A 16,583-nucleotide genomic window follows, 5' to 3' on the forward strand; every position below is an offset into this window, starting at 1 on the left:
TCCCTGAGGTATTCTAATTGGAAGTCTGACTTCTAAGTGTAATATCCAGAACCTTTGGAGTAATTTGACAAAAAAAAGAAATAGAAGTCAAATCAACATTAAACTTCTTTATTGGTTTCTGTTATAATGCACCATTAATTAAAATCATATTATAATAATTCCTGATTTAAAGGAAAATGTGATGGCCATTGTCCATACTTCTTCCTTTCTAGTGTCGTAGTACTTTAAAAAGTAAAAGAGTTTCGGAGTTGAGAGTTATTGAATAACTGATGAAGAGACTATAGTGGGTTGGAATTTGTGACATTTAGGAAATAATATAAAATAATATGAAAAAGTCCAAAAAACTAATGGAATGGAACATGTTTGTAATAATGCAAGCCATTAGTTGTCTGTGCTATAATGATTTCAAAGCACTCAGGTACAATATGATTATCAGAAAATAGTCTACCTGCTCTCAATATATAATTAGTTTCTAATAATACAAAATATGTTACCAAGGCACAATGACAAAAAAATATTCTTTTAAAAACAGAAATATAATGTTTCTATTACTGGAATCATATGAAAATATGCAGCCATAGTAAAAACAAACATCAAAATGAAAATTGCCGATTTCAATGTTACATAGTATTTTTAGATGAAATATTACCAGCCTTGTCAAAAGCCATTTCAAATCAAAGGGTAAAAAGATATTTTAATCAGTGTTTTGAAACTTAGACTTTTACTCTATTGACTTTGGAATAAAGGGTCACCTAATTGCGACTTTTGATCTAATGTTTGGGCTACCTTTTAAAGCTTGCTTCAGTGCTTGAAAAATAGACTTTCAAAGTTAGAGAAAACTGCCGAAAGGTCCTAATATGCTAAACGCTGTAATCTTCTGAAAGTGTTTGGTTGATTTTCCTGTTGGCCCTCCTATCAACTTTAACCTCCAACCTTCTCCTGCATGTATCACTACAAATAAAACTGCAGAGGTTTGACAAGAGGATATAAAGTCACCAGGCCATCGCACAGAGATCTCCACATGATTTTCTTTAACCTAAAGTTAAACACAAAGTGCTCTGAGCCAGACTTTTAATGGGAAGCCATAAACACTCACCCATATCGCTTTGGTTTTCATAATTACTGTTTTAACAGAAAAAAGGGAGAAATATACATTATAAATTATGTTTGACAGCCTAGATTTAGTGGTTTTGTCATAGCTTGTCTGTAACCATTATCCAGATTTGCTTTTCCAGATAAGATGATTACTCAATATGCTTATGTGCCCATGATCAGGGTACAGTGTTTTATGTACTTTAGCTTTAATGAAGGTAAACCAGAGGCGGAAGCTGTGATGTAATAAAAGTTTAATCCTTCAAATGTTAATTTAATTCTAACCTGTCTAAGCTTCCAAGGCTGTTTCACATTGAGAGCTCATTCAGGAGCCCCAAAACATTGCAGAGGTGTATAAATTATAAAAGGTCCAATGAAAGCTGTTGATAGTTATAATTATATTAGTATGTTTTTATTGCTTGAGTGATAGCATTGATAGAAATCATGAACTTGACACTCAGAATGTACTAATATTCCATTCTAATAACTATGTAATTTACTTTCCTTTTTTTAAGTATTGTACAAATTTAATGTATCAGTTTCAACATGCTTTATAGATCCCATGTCAGATTTTATCCAAACAATGTTAAGAAGGCAATCTTCCTTCATATCTATAGTTTTCAAAGCAAGAAAAGTCTCAGTTGTAGTGCTATGTATTTTGCTAGTTGCAGTAGCTTGTTTATATACCACAGTGGTTTGTATTATACAGAGCACGGATATGAGAGTCATGACAATGTGTAAGGTTAAAGGAATGCTGTTTATGTTTATGCTTATTTTTTTTCTGGCCAAAAGATAGGAAGCGATGCATTTAAATATGTAATGATTCATAAAATCTCAAGCTGCTTTATAGTTTTATTTATGGGGAGTTTCTGCAAGTATTTCTGCTGTTTCCTTTGAATATGATGTTACTACCGGAAGTATAAAATTGCTGTTAGAATTTTACTTAAAGCTCTGCATGGTAAGTGGACAGCAAAAACATGAATGTCAGTTATGAAGACAACTGCTGTAAGGATCACTGTTAAATGAATGGGTGTAAACCAGTCCTATTAAATTAACATAAAACCATGTTCTTGATGTGATGTAAAGAAAAAAATACAACCCCTTTATGTTCTTATAAAATCTTAAAAAATAAAAATTCTATTATTAAATAGAAAATGTGCTCCTGTTTGTTAATTGTTCTAAATAGCATAGTTAAAACTGAATTTGGGAATTTCATATCCTGATTTGCAGTAGTTGGGAGGAAAGTTTGCACTTGTAATTCATTAACTATATATATACATATATATAGTGTTATGAATTTTCTGCCATTGAAACTGAAGGTATTTTGCAGTTCTAATTTTGACTTAATCTTCTCCTGAAGTTCTTTTAAGACTATCGTAATTTTTTACATCTGCATGGTGACAGCCTAAAAAGTAGTACTGAAAAATGAAAAATACCAATCCATCTGAAATCTACACATATATAGAATGTGTAGATAATGTTTACGCATTTATAGAATCTTAAGAAAAAAGACACCCCCTGAGATTTATCAAAGGACATGTTCTGAGACATGTGATGCTTCCAATTACATTGCTGGATATACAAACTGTACTGGCCCCTGTAAGCCTTAGTTTATGTACAGCTATGTTCTTAAGAATTGTCTTTGAAGTGCGTAGTATATTGCTGGCCAGCTGAAATGCGTTAGAAGTCTGCAAGAATTCACTAAGCACTAGATACTTTTGGGGGATAAAAGCCAAAAGTCAACCTGCATGCATGTCTTGAACACACATAGAAGAGCCAAATTTTTTGCTCTGGTGTGGATAGTGGAAGCTGAACCTTGACAATTTGTCACAAGTAAGACAGTTTGTTGCAAGGAACCATCAGACAGCATGCGATATGTTTGATATGGCGAAAGAGCAGTAAGCAGCTTGCATATTACTCCTCATCCCTATTACACCGTTCCTGCTGTTGAACATTCAGTTTTTCCATTCTTGGTAATCGCTTTTCTCTGACTGGGGTAGTGTTTGGCATGTTTCTATCCATTGAACCAGCTGGAAGATGTAGCAGTCTGTGTCTTGTGTTGGGTGGTGAAATTTAGACGACCTGTGAGCTGTGAAGAAATCGTAACATCTGCCTGATTGCTCAACATTATGGAGGAGTGATTTCTTCCCACATATGTCACTTGTCATCTGACCAACGGTGCACTGGCTCATATTGCCTGCTCAGCACAAAGGCATAATAACGTTCATTGAGCAAGTGTTCATCCTCAGTCAATTCCTGTAGATCTATTCCAGTAAATCTGGAACCTCCTGATACAGATTGACAGGAATGAATGGCAATCCCATACTAAAATCACTCATACAGGTTTTAATAAGCAGCCCCAGAAGGAGACAAACTTTTACCTTTACTGCTGATGTGTGTAGTTCTATAATAATGTCCTTTCAATCCTGAACATTTATGTAATTATTGCAAGTCTTTTTTCTCTCCACATATTGCATATACTGTACATGTCTATACATACAGTATATCTGTTGTTTATATATATTTCTGTATGCATGTCTGTATATAAATAAATTGTATATACTTATATACTCATATATACACAGACATTAAAGATATAGGATATAAATCTACATTTTGTGTTATTATACAAAGTATACTGTATATGTTTGCACCATCTATCCTTAATTTTGGCTTGAAATATTCTTGGATATTTGTCTGCATTGAGGAAAAGGATTAACATCACAACCATCAACCCCAGTGCCCAAGCCCTACAATTTAATAGCTTTTTAGTTTTTTTTTCTAAACAGCAATTAATCTCATTTTAGTACAATTTTCTCGATCCTGAAGTCAGACACAGAATCGCTGTTTTGTTCATATTTGGCTTCAGCTCCTCTGCATAGTCATTAAAGGCCCAATTAATGTCACCTTTAGCTGAAGAGTACTCATTTTTATTGAGAAAATGACAGTTGCCGCCATGAGTGGTGCAGTGTAATATGCATTAATTGCCCTGTAACACTGGTAATTACGAGTTTTTCAAGCCTCTCAGTAAACTGTCATGCCCAGACAAGACTGCACTGAAATAGATTACTCATTAGGGAGACCTGCCCTGTTTTCCAATGGGGTTCTTAGTGTTGGCACAAAAATAATTCTGGTGCTTGAACAAATAGTTGCCAAGAGCAATTTCCTATTACAACTTCCCAGTGACGGGTGTTCCAGCCATCTCTTTCGACTGAGGTCAGGAAAAGAGACAGGGAGCACGAGAGATCTTAACTAACAGTCAGACAGTTTTTCATGTTTCACAAATTATTTAGAACAGTCACACGATCTCAGGTTCCCAAATTCACGGCAGACCTAAAGCTTTAAGAGTAGTGCTAAATAATGGGGAAGTGTCAGATGCTGAACTGTTCTTATATTGAGGGCAGTTTTGAAATCAACACCTTGCGTTGATGCCTGTTAATCTGAAGTGTTCTTGATTAGTTTGTCAGACGTTATAATTGCACAGTTTTGTTTTAAATTATTCTGAAAGTTTACAAGCAGTATGCTGTTTTCATTGGGTGGGCTTAAGTGTTTAAATTGTAGGCACTGAAGTTGTCTTTGGTATAATGACTTTATGGCTTTTTTTGTTTTTTGCTAACATGCAAAACTTTGTGGGATTTTTCTACATAGTGAAAATGTGCATTCTGCTGTTTCAAAATACATAAGCCTCACATAGACATAAAAAGCCAAGTTATAAAGGGAATGAATGGTCCTGACACTTCACGTAGATAAAATATGTTATGCAGTAGAAACTAAAAACAAATGCCACATCCTGTCATAAAGCATTCACACAACAGGTTTTAAAGCAGTATTTAGTCATAGTGAAAAAATATTTGTTTCTTTAGACCCGTTAACATTATCCAGTTTCATGGTGTTTAATGCACCATCCTTGTCATTATTCATTTCTTTTTAAAACGTTTCACCCACAATAGTTTTCTTATAAATCCCTTTTGCAATTCTGAAGGGCCAGGAAAAAAACCCTTTTGTTTTATCTCCCTTATAACACCTGCTTCAGGCAATCTGCTCTTTCTCTTCTTAAATGAATTTTGTCACGGCCTTTCAAATTCTCACAAAGTGATGAGCTAATGAAAGGAGATAGTACAATTTGTGCTGACCAGGTAGGGGCTGCCAGCACACAGCTGAGCTTGGTAAAGAAACAAAGAATGGACCATTATATCGCTGATTTACTCATTACTCTTGTCATTAATAGCAAAAGACCTTGGTGTGTTTATCTGTTTGCATTGGCGCACATTTATCGAATTGTTTATGACAAGACTAATTGGGATAATTGAAGACATTAAAATTACCTGTCAGCTATATGTAACCACACTCCCTTTCTGTCTGACAACTAGTGACAACTGAGGGACCCCGTAGCATTACTCATGATGGCTTTTCGAGCGGTAATAAGGACAATAGGGGCCTTGGCTAATTTGACATGGACAGCCTTCACAACAAGGAGCCGGCTAAATGACTGTCAGTGGGGGGAAAGGACTTGGAAAACTAATGGAGTCCCCCATGGCGTTCTGACAGAGAGATGAGGCAATTTGAACGGAAAGTGAAAGGGCTTCAGTTTGTCAAGTATTTAGGGCTATCAGAGAACAGCTAGAGGCTGGAACCTGACAATAAATATGTGAACTATGGTGAGCAGTTCCATATAGGTCACTTACATGGTAATGGCTGCCCAGCTTTTAGAGGTTTGCTCTGCAGTACCATTCTTCACCTCTCCTGACTGGGAGCATTGCCTTCTTAATCTCTTCCATGGTTTTACACAGCAGGAGTAATGGCTGAGGTTATAGAGGAGCAGGGATGTCGGGCAACAAATTGCTAAGACAACACTTCCTGATCAAATAAACATCACATAACTGTTACACCTGTAGAGTGAAACACATTGCTTTATATTTGTACTGTAATCATTTCCCCCTGCTCTGCTTTTTCTGTTTTAACCGAATGCAAACGATCCTCTTATCTGATTAAGCGATTCAATGTGGAAAGGTTGCTCATTGTTCTCTAGCATTAACTAAAATCTTACCATCTAATATATTACAAATAACATAAAAAATGGTATTTTATACTGTGTGGATAGCACCGTTCAGATCTTTAGGATATGTTTAGTCCTCCATACTAAAATCAGGAGTGTTTTTCTATTATTTTTTATGCTAGATTCTTACATTGTGTTAAACCAGGGATTCAAGGTTTTGTGACCTCAGTGTCTTTAGGGTTTCATTAGGGTTTTGAGTTCTTGGTTATTAATTAAACACCAGATTTAGCAAAGAATTTGCTAATTAGAACTTTTTGTTTTTTATGTTGTAGAACTATTACTTTTAATTTACCTTCAAATGTATACTTAACATGAAAACTCCCTTCAAGCAGAAAACAGAAATAACTATTTAAATTATTAGTTGAATTAAGAATTGAATTGAAAAATAATTGAAAACCAGCAGATCCAGTAGACATTGTGGTCACCAGTATCAGGGCTGGGAAAACCTTGCAATAGGAATTAAACCAAATATATATGTTTTGAAAAAGCTAGGCAACAGTATAGGAATATACAATATACACATTTGTGCAAATTATTAGCCAGTGTTAATTAACTGTATTTATTTTAATGTACATTGCTGGCAAGAAGAATCTCCCCAGACTGTGAGAATATATTGTGATTATTGGACATTTGTGGTAAACTGAAAGGATGTCAATAGATTTAGTGAGGTTATAATAGCTGATGTACACCTCACAAGCTATTTGATATACGGAGGAAAATGTAATAGTATCATTTGCACAAATTTACAATCTCAAAAGCAGTAGGTCAGTTACAGTGGCCCAGATTTACAAGCCTTTATCAAACAACAAATCAATTTGAACAGCATGTGAACTAAATTATCTCTTTCTCTGGTTATTTCTTTGGCTAATGTAGAAATGAGAAATCTAGAAAAGAAATTAAAAAATGTATTATAATTTATTGCGATCTTAATAGATTTTAATATAATTATCATTATATACTATAATGGTAGGACTGGACTTAATCCATTCTACAGAAATTAAATGAATTAGATTGAAATAGTGTTATTTAGCTAGATATTTCAGGAATTTTTCCAAAATATTCAAGTGATTTGTTAGTACTGTACTGTGTTGTATTGTCTGAACTATTAAAAATACACAATTTATGTGTTGCCAGTGCAGCATATAAAATTTAATCCATATTAACAAAAAGATCCATAAAGAATTAGCAAGATTACCTGCATTCCATACAAGTTTCTCTTCTTCTTTGTTACAAACACTGCAACAGCTGCACACAAAGAATGTTTTTTTGTTTCTCTATGGGGAGATTCCTATAATATACCATGCAGCAAACAGTACTATAATCTAGAGCATAATATTGGGACTCAGTAACATACCTTCTTGGGAATGTGTGACTAATGTGGGTGGCTGTTGCATATCAATAAGCCCATCTTGATCTAAACATATTGTCAGGCACTTTGGAATGTCATTTTCACAGCAGATGAGTGCTGTCAGGGAGGAGATCTTCTGTTTGTTTTGTGAAAAGGGGTTAAATTGTCAGTTTGACAACTCATAAAGGCTCCCCTTTGTACAAAACAAGCAAAAATCAATACCAGATTGCCGCAGGAATACTGTTTTCAGTTTCAGTGACCTAGGTGTCACGCACTGATTCCTTTATTACATTTTGGACTATTTAGCTTCCAATTTGATCCACTCACTAATTAGTTTTGTTTGGGCTCATGATGCTTGTGCAAATCCTAACCTTCTTTTAAATGACACAGAACCTACAAGGTTTCTCCTCCCCTGGTTCAATCACCCTTGAAATAGCTAAAGGACCTTCTGTTTTTGTAACAAATTTTAAAAACTACAATGAAATTTAATTTGCCAAAGATCATCCAAAAAAGATTGGCCATGTCCGTGATAGCTGATGGTATCAAACCACAGTTGTTCAAATATCCCGGGGCACTGTTGTACAGCTGATCTCATTGCTTTCGAAAGTTGCAGGCTCTGGCTCGTCTTTGTAAAGTTCACATGTTATTGATTTGTGTGAGCACTCTTGCTCGTTTGTTTATCTCGAATGCCAGCCTGGCACGCACAAGGTCCTGACTGTTTGAAGCAGTGGGAGTTGATTTCTTTTTCCAGTTTTACCCCTGTGAAATACAGGAAAGTCTGGGTCAGGCCAGTCAGCTGATGGAATGTATTTTCCCCTGCGCTTTGATTCGATGAGCCCCACATTTATCAGCACAGTTCATGCTACAACGCGGCATGGCTTTTTAAACTTCACAACTGTGAATTATTTAAAGCAGTTTGAAACCGAAATAATTAAAAAGGATTGTTTGTTTTTTGTGTTTTTTCTAAACGTTAGTCTCTAGGTGTTGAAAATGATTAGCTAAGAAAAACTGATTAAAGGTGTCATAGGTGAAATGCAAGATATTTTCAGCTTTTGAAATCATGGCATTTTGAACTTGTAATTGACCTTGATGGCAAAACTGAACCACATTATATCCGAATATCATTAGTAGTATTTAAAATACATTTTTTTCTCTCACAAAATAGTTTGGCACATTACAAAAATCACACACGTAACTGGTAGGAAAATATTTAAATGCTTAGATTTAATTAGACTGCCAATCATAATCGCATACTGATGTTATAGTAGCAGATGTATAACTACTTGGCTTCTGTGAATGACTTCATGATATGGAAACGTATTCACTTCCCTGAAGCTAAAATTACCTTTAGGAGTGAAAATAAATTGCAGAGTAAGCAGATTCTGTTTTCCAGCAAAGTATAGCATAGAGCCTGTTAAAGTAGTGGACTTAAGTAAACATGCTTAAAAGGATCGTATTTAAGCATTGAATCATAAGTCTGTGTGGTAAATTATATTTTCTGCTACCACCATATGGTTCATGAAGATCTAAAATGGCAGAGTAATAGATGTATTTCTCAAAAAGTTTTACAAAGTGCTCCATTCCTTTTTTAGTATATATTTAGTATATATATATATTTTGTTAGGGAATGATGCAGAGGGCGTAACAATATGGTAAGTACTTTGAATAGATGTAACCAATATGATTACAAGCAAAAGTGCAGTGTGCGCTGCGTTGACATCTTGATTTAGTGATTGTAACACCAGTGTACTTTGAAATGTAGTGACTTGGATGGTTTCCAGTCCTGTGTTTTTCAGTGAAAGCAATAGTTCCTACTACCTTCAAAAATCCTAGTAGCACTTCCAGACAATAAATAATCAGAACATTGCATTTGATCTTATATTTTTATCAATAATTTTGAAATATTGAGAACATACCTTGTGTTGTGTACCAAATTGTTTCTTGCCTTTTAACTTCATTATCATAATGTATCGTCTTTTCATAGGATATAAAAGCAGACTCAAATAACAAGTCAGTGTTTTTGCCATCTGAAATGCATGGATTTTTATTTAGAAAATTCTGGCCCCACACATGCCAGTCACTGTTGCAGTTGTACACCTTGTCCTAATCTAGAAATACAAACATGTACATAAAGATTTTGAAACTTACCTAGTTGTTTGTGTATTTTGAATTGTGTGCATTTAGTGCTGCATTCTTTGAGTGTATGAAATACTAGATACATCACTACTGAAGCACATGGGCTATATTATATTACAGTAAAAACTGTTGTTGATTAAAGACAGGGTTAGAAAGGACTTGTAACAAATTGAAAACATATTGGCAGACAGGGTTAAAGACGGGATTAGTGTAGGTTTCACCAAGGTAAAGCAAAGAGAAATTGTAGGCAGTTTATGAGGATTTGGTTTTGTCCCTCGAGATCCAGTAATTATTGGAAAGGCTGCTGGTAGATCACAATAACAGGGCAAAGAACCTTGTATCCCCTTGACACCAACATCCTGTCAGCCTGGACCCTTCCCAAGGTCTGCTTCACCAACACTTAGCTATTTTGAAGATTACTTTGAGAGATGGCTATTTATCATCCTGAGGAGTGTTGGACTATGGCTCGTTTCTAAATTAGTCTAAGAGCTACTTGTTTACCTCTAAACCTATTAGCATATGTTTTCTTAAATGCAGACCTTCTGTATTAAGGCTTCAGGACTTGAAAACATCTTTCATAAATCATGTTGCATCGTGTGATGATTGTAAAACAATATACTTTATTATTATGTACATTACATTATGTTGTGCATGACTATTTTAATATTTAATTTACAATAATATATTTGTTATACATTTGGTCAAATACATAGTTTAGAATTACTCAAACCTTTACACCACTGAAGGATGTAATGCTCAGATGTCTGAGGATAAAGTGTTGTGAGGTCTTCGTTTAAGAGCATTATGTATAGACCTTATTTTGCATCACATTCTTTTGCAAAATCCAGTATCAAAACTTTAGTTACTATGATAAAAAAAATAGTTCTGACCAGCAGATATAAAAGAAGTATTGAAGTAGTTCAAGTAGGTAGCTGCATCAGCAGGAGCAAGTAAAGATTTATTCCATGTGTGTCACCCGAAGAAAGCTCCACAGCCGAAATGTTGTTTCTCTTTTCCCTTTTTAGCATGGAGTAAACCTGTTCTTGTTTCTGAAAGAAGTATTGCTAGAATTTGAGAAAATCTGGCAGTATTTTTAGACAGTAACCACAGTTGTCAAGAAGGCGTCAAGAGTACAACTCTAGATGTTTGGCATGTTGTAGTCCCAGCACTGGACATAGTGCAGATTTGTATCAGGACCTCATGGTAATCCCTAGATGTTTGTTTTGACAAGACCATCAGGAACTGGATGCACAAAATCTACATCATAGTATGCGACTGTTTGCCAGACCATTAGCAATTATTGGATATGTCAAGTATCATGTGATGTCCGACAATTGTCCTCTGTTGGTCTAGTTTGGTCTCTGAGTAATGGTGTTGAGAGGAGTTATCTTCTTCAAAGATTGTGTTGTCTTTAGCATCTGATGTACCATAAGGAGTTAATGTTGTTTCACAGTATGCTGCATCTGTTGGTCCAAAATTCACTTTATTGAGGGATAATGCTCCTTCCCATTAACTGGTATATTTCTATGAGTGGCCCTCTTGTCGGAAATTTGAAGAATGTTCATGATAGGTGTTGCATTCTGGCAAAACCTTTTCAGAACTATAATCATGTATAGCTCATGCTGTAGCTTGGGGTGAGCTAACATCTACTAATTTGAAGAATATCACCGTACGTCTAATAAGCCAAAATTTGCACATGATGTTATTGAATGTGTAGAGTTGAATGCTGAACAGGTTCAAAAGACGTGTCAATTAAGAAATTGAGGTTGGTTCTAAACTAGAATTTGGTTTCACGCTTTGGAGATGGTGTATGCAGCCTTTTTTCAAGTGATTGTTTTATTTAATTTTATTAGGGCTATCTTACAGGTCTTGTTTCAGCATCAAGGAATCTGGAGAAATAAGGAGTTTATCTTGGGGGGAGGGGGGCAGTCCAGTCAGCATTTAAATTAAATGTGAAATTTATCACCGCTCAACAAACATTATTTTCAGCACTGATTAACAGCAACCACTTACTTGTGGCAAATACTGAAAAACTTAAGTAGGACAACCATAATATTCCTTGTGAAGGTACATTCAGCAAACTGTTTTTTCCTTTAATCTTACAAGCCTTACTGTTGTTCTTAGCTACTAGTAAATGTCATGGACCACATGGATTCAGGGAGAAGCTTAAGTGCATCACTACTTTGCTTAGTGTTTTAATATCTCATTGACGCAAAGGAAATAATATCCGAAAGAATTATTCACGGCAAAACATTTTTATCTTAATTTCCATATTTTGTGTTGTAATGGTAGTGATTATACAAGTGACTTCATTGTTTGAAGATTATCAGTAATGTCTCCACTATTTTTATATTTTACTTTCCTAATGAGTTTTTTAGTGGGAAAAAAAACCTTAGGATGGACCTATTATTAGGAGTTGTGACTTTAATAACTGGCTGCTTGGAAAAATCTTTTTTTGTATTATTTATGAAAAAGCAGTTCTTGACATGTGCTTGTTTATAGTCTGTTGTTTCTTGGCCTATCCTGTCCAACTGTAGCTGCCCTTTCTGTATCCTTTAGTGGAATCAGTTTCTAAATATCCTGTTTGTGATCCTTTTTTTTGGCACTTTTTATAAGCATGCCAAGAACTGTGGCCAGATCCCCAGGAGCAAAGAAGAAAAGGCTTGTGGAGCGTGCAAGACACTTGCAGATTTTTCAAGATATCATCTTGCACTGGCCATGAGACATGTTTCTAGTTCAAACCCTAAAAATAAACACCTATTAATCACCTAATTGTAGCATTAGCTGACCAGAGCCTTGAGTGCTAGGACCCCAGCCTAACCCCTCAGTGGTGTGTCTCACATTTCTGTCACCCAGGATAAGAAACAGTTTGAAGATAATATTTCTTAAAAAGAAAATAAAAGAAATCTACAAGCAACAAATGTTCATAAGAGCTTTACCAGCTCCCCTTTTTTCTGATATATAACAAATTGAACAATGAGCCCTTTATCAGAGTCCTTCAAAGAAACATAAAAGGGTTAGAGTCATCTAATGTAGTACTAATTTTAACAAACTAATACCATTAGTGAAGGGATGCATATCATAGACTAATATTTTCATATGTTGTCTTACTTGTCTTTTTTAATAGATGGTATTACTCTTACTAGTTTAATGAGTTGAAAATAAATCCCTTTATGCTTTGGTGCGGCACTTTAATCTTTTGTTTTGTTACAAAATCGTATTTCCAATCGTATAAAATTATGCCTTGCTTTTCTATAAGTTTACATTTTTAGTAGGTGTGATTTTGCTGTCATTTGTCAAACTTATAAAAATTCAGTAAAGAATGTTTAAACGCACCTTGGACAGCTGTTATTTACTTATACTAGGTTTATGAAATTTTAGACCCAACTTTAGTGAACATGCAAGTATTTTTCAACTTCTTGCAAAAAAGACTAGGAGATTTTTTTTAAACTCAGTTAATTGCAAACAAATAGTATTTTTTGCATTTTTGTTTATTAAAGCACCTGCCTAGAAACACTGTACAAATCCTGCTAGCTAATGTGGTGTTTGAAAACCAAATTTGAAAGATTCGGGATACTCTCCTGAATGAATCTGAGAAAACCAAAATCTATTTAAACACAGTGAAAGGGTACTTTCCGTATGTTAAAGCCTTAAATTTAAGGAATTTGCACTTCCAAGTGATCCAAAAATGCAAGTGGACCACTTACATCTTTCTCTAACGGCAAGTACTTATAAAAGTGTATGTGTGTAACTCAGTCTTGCTTCACATGAAGATGTCTTTACTTCATGAAATAGTGGGAAAAGTATACTACTTTAGAGAACTTTATGAGAGGGACCGTTACCAGGATAGTCAACACTTGTCAGACCTGTAATTTGTAATTTAATTATGCTGCGATTATGTGTGGGTGAAGGAGACCTAATAGCAGCTTACTATCAAAATACCTACTTTTTGTTTTGTTTTAAAGTGATGTGCTATCATTAAGCTGCCGTGTAACCACCAGGCACCTGCTTAAAAAAAAAGAAGGCAAGTACTTATTACATTTAATGAGTGTATATTTTGGAACCCTATTGCGATAACATCCAACATACTGTACCTTACGTGTTTTCGGGTCAATAATGCTGCCTTTAATCTACTCGTGTTTCAGTTTGAAAAATAAGGTTGTGTTGTTATTTCCCCCCACACATTATCCTTAAAATCAACCAAAACATCAAGCTTTTCAGAATTGTTTGTCTAGGAAATACTGAAGACACCCAACAAATGAATGCTCAAATATTTATATTCATAGCATCAACATTTTTTATTCTGGTAACAGTATTGTCTTCTGGGCACTCTGCTTAGCTGCAGTATTTTGTTCTCACATAGTACATGTAGTATATTTTATTATTCTTAATAGCATGTCCTACGCTGACTTACTATAAGAACTGAACAAGACGTCTACAAGGATACTTGATGCAAGTATTCAGCAGACTTCTTAGAATCAAGAATAAAACATGAACCAAAGGACATGAGAAGAAACTGTGGGCATGGGCATTTAAATCTAAGAACAAGTGGCACTTCTATAAACAAGGAGGTATAGGAGTTTGGAATATGCCATGGTGTTGAAGCTGATGTATTGGGTTCTTTAAAAAAAAAAACTGGATGTTTTGAGTGATCTTTTTCCATTCTTACTTTTCTTGTGTTTTTATTTTGACAAACTTATTGAAAGGGAAATGAAACCTGAATTCTCTTATTTTGGTACTTTTAATGTAATAGTTGAATTTTAATTTGTGTCAGGTGTCAGCTCACAGCTCAGACCTCTATATGACTATCACCATGTCCATTATCAAGTATTGTTCTACTGTAGATTTATATTTTACGGCCTTTGGTAAGGAAAGTCTCTCTCTTACTTTTTGTATTACACATTCATCCACAATGTAAAAAAATAAAAAAGCAGAGCTCAAACAATCTCCAAAGATATCTTATGTAAATGTTTAGATTTTGTTTTCATAACATTTCCATAAAAAGTATAGTGGTAGATCCAGTTGTGTGTTCAAGTATGAGAACCTAAAAGAAAAACCTCAGATATTTTTTTTAAATATTCCGTTCAGCTATGTGTGACTTTAGAGTGAACTTGCTGTGCATCTGTCAGCCTTCTCTGGGCTGTTAGTTTTGGCTTGTATGCTGAGACATACAGCACTGTAAATCATTTATTGTAAAATGTAAGGCAGACATGCAGTTGTATGTACCACTTTGTATTCTCAGCTGAAAGAAGACGTTTTGTTGTTTTATTACTGTGGGGTTTGTAATTTATGTTTTTGGTAAGATAATCTTGCAGAGGGACACCACTGGTTAAGATGTTTAATTAAGTAGTCTCAGTAGGTATTCATGAGGCTGGTGTGCAAAACATATCATGACGCTTATCCTTTTTTTTATTTGATTGTCACTGCTTTTTTATTAACTCGGTTTAAAAGTCTGAACTTCCTGATGGATTATATAGTCCACAGGGCTATTTCCTGAGAATGTCTGGTGGGACTTAACCATGCTATTTATTGTCTAAGGACGCTGTATCACATTGTTGAGACAGTTATTTTTATTTTTTAAGAAAGTCTTCTGAAAGGCTTATTTACTTTATCAGATTTGAAGTATAAAAACATGTAAATGTCATTTCACAGGAGGATAGTCTAGCGTCACTGATTTTAACATGGGTTATTAGATGACAGAAAGTAACCTGGCAAAGTTACTTTTCTTACAATAACCTGTTTAATTGCTAGGATGTTTCTTAAAACGTTAACATCACCCATTTTTCAAGACGTATGATGTGAGCCTTGAAATTCAAAGCATGCTATACAAATACTACTGAGTAGATATGTTCACTTTAACTTGGCTGTCTGGGCTTTCCTTTTCATCCCCAGTTCCTGAGAGTTGGCGTGTTATGTTATTTATAGTGCTAAAGCAAATAACATTGCAGTCAATGCAGAGTCAGTGTACTTTAAGTGTCAGTGCAAATTAGACAGCTGTACCTTCTGTATTATAGCTCACTAGCAAAATATTCACTGTAGTCCATTCTTCAAGAAAAATAGAACAAGCTTAAGTGCTGGGCCCAATCTTTTAAATGACACATTTCTGTGATTCATTTCTCACAAATAATTCCCTAAACAGATAATCGCCTGCTTAAAAAGTAGAATGTATTATTTATAGTGTTAATGAGGACGTTTAGTGTTGAACATTTAATTGGAGTTGTATTCTCTGATACCACTTGCTGTTTTCTTCCTTATTTTTGTCTTTTCTGCCTCCAAATCCATCTATGATGTAAACAAAATAAAGATATAAGAACATAACAAGGGTTACAAATGAGATAAAGCAATCTGTACCATCTTGCTCTTTTAGTCGTTGAGTTGCTGAGTGAATCCAAAAGTTCGGCCAGCTGTGTCTTGCAAGAGTCCAGAGGCTTGGTAGCCTGTTCCAAACTCCTGCCACTTTTTGTATAAAGAAGCATTTCCTGTTCTGCATTCTTAATTGCCTTTTAGTTTCCAATTGTAACCCCATGCCCTTGTTTTAGTACTGAGTACGAAATAGAGCCTTAGGTTAACTACATCCCTTTGGGGTTTGGCACATTTGGATCAAATCATTCAGTCTATTTTGTTCTAGACTGAAAAGATTTATCTCCTTTAAGCCATCTGTATCTGACAATCCCATATGAAATATATGAACTGTTGTGAAATTACAGGTGAAAAAGCCTTCTGGTTGTGCTGTTTTTGTGATATGTTCAGAATTCCACTTGGTTTGCAGACCTGGATGAAAAATTAACATGTTGCTTGGACCTTCAATAGACTCTACCTGAGACTTCAAGTTTGTCCCAATCTGTGTACCTTGATTAATCCCAGAAAACACTTTACAAAGAAAATTCCAACATGTCCTAATACTTATGCTTATGCAAGACATGAACCTTTAGTAAAACCACAATTATTTTT

At 34.9% G+C, this 16,583-nt stretch overlaps 1 protein-coding gene across 1 annotated transcript in view; it reads left to right on the plus strand.

The window, feature by feature from the left end:
• cdin1 (CDAN1 interacting nuclease 1) overlaps positions 1 to 16,583 on the plus strand; it is a 70,222-nt gene that overhangs the window by 50,649 nt on the left and 2,990 nt on the right. The window lies entirely within an intron of this gene.

The sequence above is a fragment of the Lepisosteus oculatus genome, chromosome 8, assembly GCF_040954835.1.
Source record: "Lepisosteus oculatus isolate fLepOcu1 chromosome 8, fLepOcu1.hap2, whole genome shotgun sequence".
Lineage (NCBI taxonomy): Eukaryota > Metazoa > Chordata > Actinopteri > Semionotiformes > Lepisosteidae > Lepisosteus > Lepisosteus oculatus.